Below are 12,793 nucleotides of genomic sequence, written 5' to 3'. Positions count from 1 at the left end.
CATTGACGTTCATTTATATGGCTTGGAACGCTAGCGCTGTATGCGTCCAGTGAGCCATCTGGTGACGAATTAACGTACCACTTCCACTTCTGTTATAACGTATAAATTCAAATTTCGTTGTTTGAGAAGCCTTTCTCTTGAACTGTCGAGATTTTCTTCTGAAGACGCAGAGCAAAGTTCTCTGCGAAACGGAAAGAATTTCACCTTATTTTCTTGATACGGCATAAGCCCAAAAGCCTATACCAATCGTTATCCTCACAGTATGGATGTATCATTAACGGTTTAGGCATCGCTAGCTAAAAAGGATAATGAACGGCCCCTTTTGCTTCGACTTGATTCACTAAAATCGTTATTGCTCGGCTTCCTTTGGTCATAGATTAATGTTTCTATAGATAAATATTTCTCGAAAAATGCTTAATAGAAAAGTGTAAACCGCATCAAAATCCATCCAGTGGTTCGTGAAATTAGCCCTCACAGACAGATAGAGAGACAGACAGATAGACAGGATCTAGGACCAGAGACATTATTTACAGTCTCCCGTTTGTATTTATAGTTAAATCTGTTTGATTATTCCATTGTGAGACGTGGGTCCATAGATGAATCGGGTATTAGTGCCACCTAATTGTACCAGGCTCCTCCCGTAATTCCTCCTCTTTGACCTCCCTATCGAGTGTCATCTAAATATGACCCATATATCCACGTACCTGATACAAAAGTCGTAAATCGTACGCATCGAAACACTACGAAAACTTTCAAACGAGAAAAATTGACTTGGAATACTCTAGGAATTCACATAGTGGTTTTATGATGTAGTTTCGGGGCATCCTGTACGCCAGTGACTACCCTAGTACAAGAGTTAAAAGAATGAACTCATTGTACAAACGAATATCACATTTGAAACTATTGTACGCTATATAATGCAGCAGATATAATTCATATGTCAATGTACCGTTATTGTGCGATTTGGCATCGATTGTGCAAGACTTAAAAGAACCTAAATATCCAATCATTGAATGAATGAAAAGTAAATTATTTCGCAGAATTTCGAGCTAACAATGTTTCATAGATTTAAGTGCTACTGAATATGAACATTAGAATTGTACACAGTTTCATATAACAAGCGGAACATAATAAAAAGGAAATAACAACTGCTGCCACAATTACTAGTATTGGACATTGTAAAATATAGCGTCAGTATTGACACTCTGATATGCGGAGTCATGTCACGCATGTGAAGATGTAATAGTATTCTGATCTACAAATTGAACGCTAAATGGCAGGGGAAGCTGAAGGAGCATTAAACTTGTCCCGAAAGGATTTCCAACACACACGTTGGTTTAAGATACTTTGAGGTGTAGTTTTGAACATCCCTTTGAACGCAGGGGTAGCGTACCTGAGTCCTACCCGGACGCCCCGGGTTCGATTCCTGGCTAGGACAAGGGTTTTTTACCACGATCTGAGGGCTAGTTCGAGGTGCACTCAGCCTATGTGATTGCAATTAACGAGATGTCTGCCTGTGAGATAGCGGCCCGGTCAGGAAAGCCAAGAATAACGCCTGAGATGATTCGTGGTGCTGACCACACGACACCTCGTAATCTGCAGGTCTTCGGGGTGGGCAGGGGTCACTTAGTAGGCCATGGCTTTCCGGGTCTGTTTCACCATGGGGTTTGGTTCGTCTGACCTATTGTCCACATCTGAGGACAAGCACGGTTTATCCCCCGAATATCAAAATAATTCGTATTTCCCAACAACTGCATTTGGGATATAGTCTCGAAGCTTGATTGTATAACCTCATTGGCTAACAACATCGCTCTATTGCCTTTTAACAGGGCTGAAACTCGAGCACTGACAAAGTCCCATTGCACGCTATATGTAAAGGACGAAGATGCTGACTAGCACGGAAAGTTTTCTGTTATTTATTCGCACCCCTTTCAGGGCTTTCCTGGTCCTGTAAGTTAAAACAATCCGGCATTCGTTGCTTGAGTTATTTCAAAATGAATATAGCTGAACTGCTGATTTTCCAGTCTTGGTATAATATTTGACGAACAACTGTCGCGGTCTGCCCAAACTATATCTGTGTGTAGAAAAATACATCGAACGGTACACCGTCTCAGTAAATTAAAATTCACTTTCCCTTTTCGACTAAAGAAGAATCGTGTTGAAACACTCGCATTACCTCATTTTGATTATTGCGTTATAGTTTACAAAAAGCTAGGAGTAGACTGGGGATTGAAATTACAATGTGCTCAGAATGCTTGCGTAAGATTTATCTGTGGACTTTGTTACGCTGACCATGTCACACTGTCTTACACACGGCTCGGGTGGCTTCGCGTGCAAGAACGACGCACAATTCACACTGTTTGATTTTGCAAAATACCCTTATCCCTCCATAGAGCACAACAAAAATATCCGATCCTGCAGCACCATATATTCATCCCTTCCTGTACACAGAACAACAATCTACACGAAAACATTGCCCGTTACCGCAGCCAGACAATGGAATCTCTTACCAGTGGACGTCAGAAGCATATCGAGCAGCTGAGCTTTTAAACGTGCCTGTGTCGAAATACTAGGCAAACATGCATCATCCAATTATGACCGGAAAACACCTCCTCCTACTGCCTCGACATCATCATTTCCCTCTTCCTTTCTCAGATCTTCTTCTTCTCCTTACTAATATTTCTCTTCACCTCTCAACTGAAGGTGATAACTCGGTATAGTGTAGAAATGTATATATTTTCTGAACTTTCTCTTAAGTAGTAGTTATAGCACTCAACATTCATATATTATTAATGTACTCTACGTGCGATATGTATTATATAGATGATATGATTTGTGTGATTACTTTTATTAATACTATTGCTGTTGTTGTTAATATTGTTATCACACTTTTGTCAACAGTAGTTATTATTAACAGTATTCAAGGTTAAGACTGGGTAAGTGTAAAAAGGGACTACATTCCTAACTTTGTCAAAATAAATAAAACATTATTATTATTATTATTATTATTATTATTATTATTATTATTATTATTATTATTATTATTATTATTATTATTATCATTATTATACCTACAGATACAGATTCGGACCCAGAATTTGTTCATGAATAAGATGAACGATGTATTCATGACATCCTTCTTCGTCTTCTTCTCCTTCTGCCGAGAAAATGGCTGTGCAGTTTTGGTCACGTAGCTGTCAGCTTGCATTAGGGAGGTAGTGGGTTCGATCCCCACAGTCGACAGCCCTGTAAAAGATTTTCCTTGTTTGCCACTTTCACACCAGGTAAATGCTGGGGTTGTACCGTCACTTTCCTACCACTCCTATACCTACCCTCTCCTATCGTGCCGGTGTATCGTAAAGCAAATCGTAACAAAAACCTTCTTCTAGCGCTTTTTACGCACTTGTGGAGTCACGGGTGGGAATTGTTGTTGTGACCTTGTTTTACGGCCCGATGCCCTTCCTAACACCAACCCTATGTCGAGGGGTGCCATCACTACTGCGTATTCCTTTGGTGTTTGGCAGTGTGCTGTTTTATGTGATTATAAGAGGAGAATGTAGGAAAAATATATAAACAATTCCCCAAGCCAGAAGAACTAAGTAGACGCAATTAAAATCCCCGACATGAGCGGGAATCGAACTCGGAATCCGTCTGAACTGAAAGCCTCAATGCTGACCATTCATCCAGGGAATCGGACTATATACTCATGATATTATTTATTTTCTCATTTCGTTATCCGTCTATCCTCTAGGGTAGGTTATTCCTCTGACTCAGCGAGGGATCTCACCTCTACCGCCTGGAGTGTGAGACTTTGATCGGGGATACAACACGTGTGGAGAACCAGTACCTCACGCAGGCGGCCTCAAGTGCTATGGTGAGCAGGAGCCTCGTCTGGGGGTGTGATGATTGGAAGGGATAGACAAGTAAGAGGGAAGGAAACGGCCGTGCCCTTAAGTTAGTCGCCAACCCGCGATTTGCCTGGAGGATAAATGAGAAACCACGGAAACAACTTTGAGGATGGCTGAAATGGAAATCGAATCCCCCTCTACTCAGTCGACCTACCGAGGCTGAGTGGACCGTGTTCCAGTCCACGTAGCACTTTTATAATTTCTTGCCACAGCCGGGAATCTGACCCAGGCCTCCGGGGTTTGCAGCTAATTAAACTAACCACTACACCACAGAGGTCGAGACATTATTCTGAACAAAAGTATTATTTTGTTCATATAAACGGACAGTAGGTGAGAAATAGCACGGACCTCAGGACCACACAAGTCAAATTCTTTTACGTACGAACTCATGTGAAAAATAACCCTGCATGTGTTGAACCGTAACAAATCACGGTGCAATTAAATTGATTTAACACTGTGGAACATTTTGAATTTAGCGCTGAGGAACGGGCTTAGGAGCGTTGGGTGACGCTGTGTATATACGTGCCCAACCCGTAGTAAGCTGAGTGCTTCGCTGTTCCCGCAGACGGAGCAAGGCTCTTGTAAACCTTGTCGATGGCTTGGGCGCGCGAGAAGAAGACCGATTCGGCAAACAGCATGCAAGAGACAGAGCGAGAGATTTGAAAGCGGGGAACTGCCGAACAACGCCAGGGTTTTCTCTAACACAAATTATCCAGGTCTGGAATCATTTGAATTCGATTCCGGATAAACGTCACAGAGCCATATCGCACAGATCTAAGAAGAGGACAATTCCTTTTGATATTTTCGAAGTAGATTAAGTCATAAAAATGTTGTAACTGTGTCTGATCTGTTCATTTCAAATCGTTTGAAATATCCGCTGAGATGTAACTGGCCGAGCACAAAGTGAGCCAAGTGCATCTCGGAGATGTACTCTACTGCGTCCCCGCACTCAGTCTATAAAAGAAGGAAGCGTTAGTGCAACGGTCTCATTTGTCTCCTTCATCTCATTTAGCCTCCAATACTTCAGAGACCGCAGTAGCTAAGTAATAAACGAGGAGTGCGTATTTTCAACGTTATCAACAAAGCTTATTGTATCAGTGATAGAGCAGACCCAGTAACGATGTGTTCATGCTCACCCGAACAACTTTTAATTCGTTAATAAATGTTTTAACACAAGTTCGCACTGTGTAATAATTCTGCGTGCGGCTAATGACGGCCAGCCGCTGAGAAGGACTTGATCGGAACCGGAAAGTATCCTTTGATTTGGTAGCTATCGTTTGACCGGGAAGTGTCTAGATAGGGGATATCGTCAATTGTACCCTTACCAGGGTTACGAGAGCGTATTCATGCACGAACTAACCGTTGAAGAGAATTGAGGTTGACAACCGTTACCAGGTTACAGGGACACATCTCTAGCACGTGACTGAAGGAAGCACATCATGGGGCTAGAAGGACCGAGGCAGGAGACTCCTAGATACGTCGACAGCCACGCTGTCACGAAATAATTTACACCAGTTCCAAGGGTACCGCTAACGGCAGAAATGGAGATAAACATAATTTGAACTGCTTACAAGCATGAAATTTAGTGACCATATTCATATGTGGCCCTTTCGTTAAATGTAAATAGTACTTGTAATGAAAGCCAGAGTGGCATTGGTTTCTTTTCGTGTATTGTGTATAGAAAGTTTGGGGCAGGATGCATGCGATACTCCAGTATTATTACAGTGTTATTTAGAGTTGGGATACGAGGGCAATGTCGGTATTTAGTGTAGTTTTATATTATTATTATTATTCCCGGGGTAAACATTCTCCGTCCAGTTGAGCTGCGTGCTTTCTAGAAGGCCATCTGTGCTACGAATCTCGAGCTAATGCAACTCAAGTTACTTGGACCTTTAACCATTAGATGTTTCTACTATCGGCCTATATTCCACCTCTGGCGGGATTAAGGACAACTAAGTCTGAAGGGAATTTCAGTTTTTTAAGGTGGCAAACCTTAAGTTTTGTTAGATATGCTGTAACGTATCTATGTTGTCAACATTCTTAGGGCTTCCATCTTCCTTAAATTAATAACCAATGAGGAATTTTGTGTATATTTCTCTCAAAAATTCAAATAGGGTGTGTGTACGGGCATTCTTCCAAACTCAAGTGAGTTCTGGAATTTCTCCCTCTGAGATGCTATGAAAGGTGGGTGCTTTAGGGCAGTGTGGTGATCTTCATCGCTCCGGTCTTGTGTGAGTGTGATGCGTATCAGGGAGGCAGGGGCTGCTTGCCATCATTCTAAAAGCTTAACTACTCAAGTTAATGGCAGAAATTTCTTGACATGTGCTAGCTCCAGGCGTGTAACTTCAGGAGAAGGCTTCAAGCTTCCTTTTCTTAATATGTATGTTGGGTATTTGGCCCGAAGGCTGGTTTGATCTTCTACAGCTCCACCAACAGCTGTCATAGATAGCCTAGGTGTCACTGAAGACGTATACTAGGGAAGTGAGGTAGTTTCCCATTGCTTTCCTCACTGAGCCAGAAGTTGCTATTGCATATCAGTCTGCCAAGCCCACTGAAATGCATGCACCAACTGACCCTATGAGCGATATTTTCACACCATTCATGACAGGAACTGGCTGCATAAGGAATGGCATTACTGGCATCCCTCATACCTCGCTCACTTTCATATTGTCAAAGCCAAGGATGAGACTGAGTCAGGTCAATGAAAGTAACAAATTTATTCTAGCCCATACCAGAAGACATAGTGCACTGTAAACACTACATCCCACCAGCAAAGGCACTTTCTTAATATAAAGTTATGAAATCATTGTTTAAATGTAAATTTCGGCAAGTTTGAGGTTTCTGTTCAAATCCCTGCTGGAAAACATATAAGTTAAGTGAATAAAGAGTGTTTACCCTCTGTTAATTCACATTCAACTTGGTATGGGTGACTAAAGTTTTCTTAACCTATAAATTCTTCACACTCCTTCGGCATTTAATATTTTTTCGTTCAGCCACCCCTGTCTAGTATAGGCTTAGCCTCTGCAACTTCGGGACATTCCATTTAGAATTTTTATTGCTTTCTAAAATGAGTGCAAGTGTTTCAATTCCTAGCCTTTTGACCTTGGCAGTTCGTGTTAAACGCAGAGCTCAGTTTTCTGCGAAACTTTAAGAATTTCACCTTATTATCTTGACATGGCACAAGCCCAAAGGCCTATACAATATGTACTGGCCATGAAGGCATTAATGGCAACCTTCATATTTTATTTAACGCCATTTAGAATAGCCACTAATTGCCCCTGTTTTGGTAATTGTTATCGACGAATTTGTAAAAAAAACTGTTCAGTAGAACTGACCGTAAACACAGTTATTGGAAGTTGTAAGAAGCATGTGCCTCTTAGAGGCACTACAGTAACCTTTTCTGAGCTCAGTCTCCTGGTACGTAAATGAGTGGAGCAAATATGATCCTGTAAAATAGTGTACCTTGCTCATCGTTTGTAAATTATTGTATCGTATATTTTCTTTATTGTACCTGATTTTTGGACTGTTGTTATCCGAACAGGCGAGCTCATTAACTTTTATTTGTTGATGTTCATTCAGATTATCTATAAAATTGTAAAATTCAAAAACGAGGGAAAGAAATAAAATTTCAAAACGTAGGGCTTTCCCTGTCCACCCGTTCACCCCGGAACCTTCTTACACTTCTGCCTCGCCAGGAATCCCCGGAACAATTATTATGTATCTTAATTGTACTCGTGTCATGCAGGCACTATGGTATAAGCGATGTCTAAGTCATCAATGCAAATTGGAGGACACTGGACCTCTTGAGGGTCGAACGGGAACTCAGAGATGTGCAGGACTAATCTAGAGAAAGGCTATGCATGAAGGAGTATTATTGCATGTGTTGTTCATCATCAGGTGACGATGTGTGCAGAGGGCTATCCCCACCACTGAATTTAATGAGGGTAATTTATAAAAAGTGGCAGGCAAACCTTATCAGCTCTCAAGAACTGAACCGGAGACTTTTGAATATGAAGCCATGGTTAGCCATAATTATTGTGTCGATTCCCAGAATTGGAAATAGTATTGTGGCTCACGTAATGAGTTTTACCTGATTTGTGAGAGTGTAGACCCCAGACCAGATGTTATAATGAATGATATATTTAAGGGCATATAGGCTACGCCGAGATGGTCCTTCCACTGGGCAAGCTTGTTTCCCAGCGAAGAATGTGTATATGCCGCTCGAGGCCTCGAGTTAAAGTTTACGCATTGTCCCGTTAACTTGAAATGGTCGTATTTGGAGATTGTTCTAGCCGCGCAGAACAACGTTGTGATTGTTTGTTCCCTTGCCAACCAGCTGACTGCCTGTTTGAGAACATGTAGCGTAGAATAGCCTGTGTAATGTGACTCTGATTGTCACGAAAACTGCACAGATCCTCAGTGCATTAACACGGGCCTCGACTGCCGCACTGCCAGTGAAGGAACGCTCCTGGCCACAGTCGTCAATCCTAGTATATCTGCGTTTTGGGGCGAGAAAATGGTAAAAAGGTTGCACCACACGGGTCTCATCTTTGATGTTGAAATCCCTAATGTTCAAAAAAATTCTAGGAATATGAATCTCATGATTTTATTATTTGAATCTACCTCTAAGTGGTGTGAAACGCTGAAGCGTGGGTTGGATATATTATTTTCTCTCAGCTTCACAACATACACATGTAGCTTTGAATCTTCCCACGATCAAGCACAATATTTCCATCTTTGGTCAGAAGAGATTTGATTACACGACAATTTCTTTCAATTTACTGGGCATTCCGCTGTACAATCCATGTTTTAATTTATATCTGGATAATTATCGTATTTTAGAAATTAGCCACGAGGGTGCTCGAATCCATCCGAAACTCTCCCCTCTAGGATCTTATAAATCGGAATTCCTTTCCTGCCAAGAGGGACTGCAATTCAACTTCAACGCTCTTGTTTCGTCGGCATGAAACATGAATAAGACACCGGGTGCTCTTCAAGTTATGATGAAAAAATGGATACTCCTTTCACAACAACGTATCTTGCGGCTAGATTGTGAATTATGGGTTCAGTATATTAGTTTCAGTTATCATATACGTCTATGTTAGATTCATATACATATTTGCGGCCGAATTTTGATTTTGAACACATCAAAAATATGGAGGTCTTTATAAACTTCTTGCACTAAAGAAATGGACTCCATTTCATTTTCTTGCAAATGTGGGTTTTGGGTTTTAAAAAATATATACGTAACATACCTAAACATTTTAAATCAATTGTCGCGTTCAGTTAGAACTTCTTGATGGTCTTAGGCTTCTTGTATCATATTTCTGTTCCTTACTTCAGCCAGCTGAGGCTTACTGAGGCCAGTTAATCAACGCATGCACGTGCCTAACTAAGAACTAGTTAAGGTCATGTTCGGAATGCAGCGTGAAGGTGACGGGTAATAGAATAGAAAGTTCAGGTGACTACAGTAATTACATTTACCCTGCGCACGGCAGTGAACTTTCTTAACAGGACTCGCGTAAGCTGGCAAGTTATAATGAACTATCAGTATTGAGGTTACAGGTACAAAGGGCTGTTGAAATGTGACATTGTAAGCCCGTACATGAGAATCATGAAGGGGAGACTATGTGTTGAATATTCTCTCTCTCTCTCTCTCTCTTTCTCTCTCTCTCAACGATTTGTACTTCACATATTGAGATGTAAAATAAAAAAAGGCCGACTGCACAACTGGTCATGTAAGTATTCCTGTCAGTGCTCAGCATTGATTTGGGCAAGAGAAGGACAATAGCGAAACAACATACGGGAAAAATAGGGAATTGAAGCTCAGAAGGATCCCTCAAACTATCCAGGCAAGAAACTGGAAAAATAACAGGACACAAATTAAGAAAGCAACGAACCTAAATCGAGAACAACTCAAAAACTTACCCCAAGGGAATCTACTTTGAAAAAAATTACAACCCGTAATTACACCTTTACAAGGTGGAAAAACAACCCAAAAGTTGGGGAAAACATCAGTGTACCTTTAGACCGAAAGGCGTAAGAAAGAACAACCTTTAAGATTAAAATCAGTTTAATAAATTATTGTAGATAAATTTACTTATTTCACTAGCTGATGTACCCGTGCTTCGCTACGGATTTATCAAAAAGGCTGTCTTTGTAGTTTTCCCAACTGAAGTCAACATACGTCATTACAATTACGTCACTAGGAATGTCGAAATTAAAAGCAATGCTAACATATGAAATACTCAATGAAATGAAAAATAGCACATTTCCCCACTTTTGACGAACAGTGTTACGCTGCCGATCTAACAGTCCAGCAGGCTGTTAAACTAGGTACGCAGCAGTAATCCCATTTATCGGATATGAGTGGCAACAGATGTTACAAAGCACATCACAAAAAGCAACGCTCAATGTAATGTTACTGTTGATCAATTTATGAGCTTGCTACATTGTAGGCTTTCACACTTAGTTTTCTTTCCAGTTTTTGTTTGTTTTACTTCCTCTTAACCTCCTGAGCCCCAGAACATTTCTCTTTTGGTCAAATGTCATAAAAGTTTATTCTTCTTTAACGGTGTCTTGGTGGGAGACAGTGAAGTGAGAAGCATATCACACCAAGGTATATGAATTCTCAAAATAAGGGAACACCAAACAAAGGTCAATTTTTATTCATTTTATTTTTAAAATATTTCTTTTACGGGATATTCTATTTTCAAACAATGTCCTTTTAAATGGACACCAGGCCTCAGAAGGTTAAAACAATAATCGCCACCACCACCAATCTTATCATAGACGGTACGATAAAACTGAATAAGCCATAAATGACCGGAAATTGTAATCTCTATATTTTTTATGTAGTAATAACATGGGTAGTTAAAAATTAAATTATAGGTGTACCGGGAGGTACACCCGCCCCTTTTCTTCGAATGAAGTGCCTTGGAAAATGCCACTTTAAATCTAAAAGAACTTGCAACAACTAGCGCAAGAAGTTTGAACTTCTGTCAACAGATGTCTCTGCTACAAACTATGTCCATGCCCTCTGGTGTGAAGAGGAATTATTAAAATTGTTAAGTATTTTTTATTTAATTCAAGGTTTACTGCACTGAGCTGATTAATCTTTGTTTTTGTTATGTGAAAGTTGACAATACTTCGATCAATCCCAGCCATCTTTGGACGCTGACCAATAGAAAATATTGTATATTTACTTTTCAGCCTATTACATCTATCTTGTATGTTTTTAATTACCGAATGGAAATTGGTGGTGTGTCGGGCTTGAGCCCAAACTTTTCACGATCCTTCCTCTCGGGTACAAAAGTTGGCACAGTTTTCAACCATGTTGTGTTATTCATCGCTCCAGTCTAGTGTGTGAGTTTGTAAAGGAGGCGGGGAGCCTCGACCATCGCAGAGTAATCCATCAGCTCAACGGTAATGGGAGCCCTATCTAAGTGATAGTCTTCGAAAGCTAGCTCGTGGGGAAGGTTTACACTCTTTACTAATGTAACTTTAATTTTCTAAAATGTAACTTTCAAACAAGTCAATAGAACTTAGCCGAAATCAGGGAATAGAGGTGTGATACCCTCTCGCGTTCCTTATCAACTTGATTTTGAGTTGACTATGATTTTGTAACCCGTTTCTAGTCACGCCGGTAGTTTAGGACTAACCTCTCTAACTTCGGGCCGGAAGCCCAATAGGGTTTTAATGATTTAATTTCAAATGCCAAGGAGTGAAAGTGTCCGTATCCACATCACTTTGATTTTTGGGCCAGTAACCTTAATTTGTTGTTTCCCTGAAAGGCCCGGTAGAATGGGTATTCGATACCCCTGTAAAATTCAAATTCATTCTTTTATGTTAAGAGGATAGACTGTTGAGTGTCTAAGACAGTGAATATTGTTTGAATTGTATAATGCAGGTTGTGCCTTTCATAGGCCTGGACATTTCTGGAACAAGATTTCGAAGTCTAAAATTTTAATCGAGCAAAGGGGCTCCTTCTCTGTAATGGTTAAATGGTGCCTTTGAAAGGCCGGTGTGGTATAATGTTGGGAGAGTAATCTACTAGATATTTTTGTGAAGCAAAATGAGTTCTTGAAACATTGTACGTTTTGAATACTCTGTAAAAGTAATTGGGAAGTTCATCCCCTTGACTAAAGAAGCCTCGGTGCTCATGTAATTAGGGAGCTGCAAGCTCAAGCTCACTTTTATTCGATATTCTACAATTGTTACCCTATCTTGTGAACTTTTGTACCCGAATTGTAAAGTTTATCTTTGAAAAATAAAGATAACCGAGAAAAGAAATGCAACGCTGATTTTATCTTTTGACTGTCTTAGATAGACCCATTCGTGCCCGCACATTCTTCCACCCCTGTCCACCACGGTATCTCCGGAACAATAGGCTCCTTCACCTAAACTACCATTTGATTCCGCGTGAATAAAATTATTTATAATGTAGAGTGTAGTTCGTTATTCCCCGATTTTACAAACCGATTTTTATTAAATTATCTTCAGCCGCTTTCACGTGATGCGCGCCCATACATACAGGAAGACGGACAGAAATTATGGATAATTAAAAATTGCTCTTCCTTGTACTGCGGACACGACTGATGCAGAAATACCATTATATTTAAATTCTGAGCAATGTACAGATAAAACTCGTATTTTATATATTAGATGTCATAGCGTTTTTACCCGCCTGTTGCCATTTCTTGATGGATGCAGTATTTTTGTATCCATCTCTTAGCACAGGCTAGAACAAAGTGTAGCTTCCACCGAAGTCCTAGTTTCATCAATGGCTGTGACAATATGGAAGCTGCTGGGGTATGGGTGGTGCTGAGTAATGACATTTGGAGCGCGACTAGTGTCTGACTGTTATGAAAGGTGCTGTTCATAGG

The sequence above is a fragment of the Anabrus simplex genome, chromosome 1 (assembly GCF_040414725.1).
Source record: "Anabrus simplex isolate iqAnaSimp1 chromosome 1, ASM4041472v1, whole genome shotgun sequence".
Classification (NCBI taxonomy): Eukaryota; Metazoa; Arthropoda; class Insecta; order Orthoptera; family Tettigoniidae; genus Anabrus; species Anabrus simplex.
Note: the sequence above shows the minus strand (reverse complement) of the source record.